Raw genomic sequence first — 852 nt, 5'->3', positions numbered from 1 at the left:
TTTTTGAACGCGTTCACTTTTTCCTCTTCTCACGCGTTTCATAAAGGGGCGTGTCACTTTGCAACCCGCGGCGCGCCCACGTTTTATTGAATAGACAGTATAAATTACGACGCATTGCGGAACAACCGTATACTCAGAGGTTCGACGAGAGAAAACTGGGAGAGAAGGGGGTCTGGAGAAAACGCCGAGAGATCCAGCTTCGAACGGCTGCAAAGCTGCTAAAATAGGCGCACCTGTAAAAGTGGAGCGTCGTAAGGAAAAACAGTTTTTTTGTATTTATTTAATATACAAAGTTCTATTTATGCTTGTTCTATTTATGTGTCCACCTTCTCTAGAATACCATGATTTTATTGACCGACAAAAAACGGTATTATACAAGAATGACCCCCCTGCGCATCTTAGCTTGGTCCCCCGCGGATAAACTGCAGTATAGCCCCCCACGCATCCTCCTCTATAAATCTTAAATTTTAAAAGAATTTTCTTGTTAGTACTGCCGTGAACTTATAAAACATTTTACTCGCAAAGGAAGATCCAACGTGTCTCTAATTAGAAAATTTCATAATTTGAAAATAATTTAAAAATTTTTCCCCAGTACATTTTTTCCTTCACGTAGCTTATGGGTAGTTTTTTTGTTGATTTTGTGTCGAGCTACATCAATTTTCCAATTCAGAGTTTATATTCGATTTGTATTATCCTTGTCAGAGAAAAAAAAGGTTGAGTCGAAGTGTATGCGATGTTTGTAAACAAATATCTGAAAGCGTAAACATCCGGAAACAGTTGAAACGAGTGCGACAGTAACCCGGCGGGAAAATATTAAAGGGGGACTCCGACCAAAAATTTTTATTGCATTAA

Source organism: Caenorhabditis briggsae (genome assembly GCF_000004555.2).
Source record: "Caenorhabditis briggsae complete genome, chrI, whole genome shotgun sequence".
NCBI lineage: Eukaryota > Metazoa > Nematoda > Chromadorea > Rhabditida > Rhabditidae > Caenorhabditis > Caenorhabditis briggsae.
Note: the sequence above shows the minus strand (reverse complement) of the source record.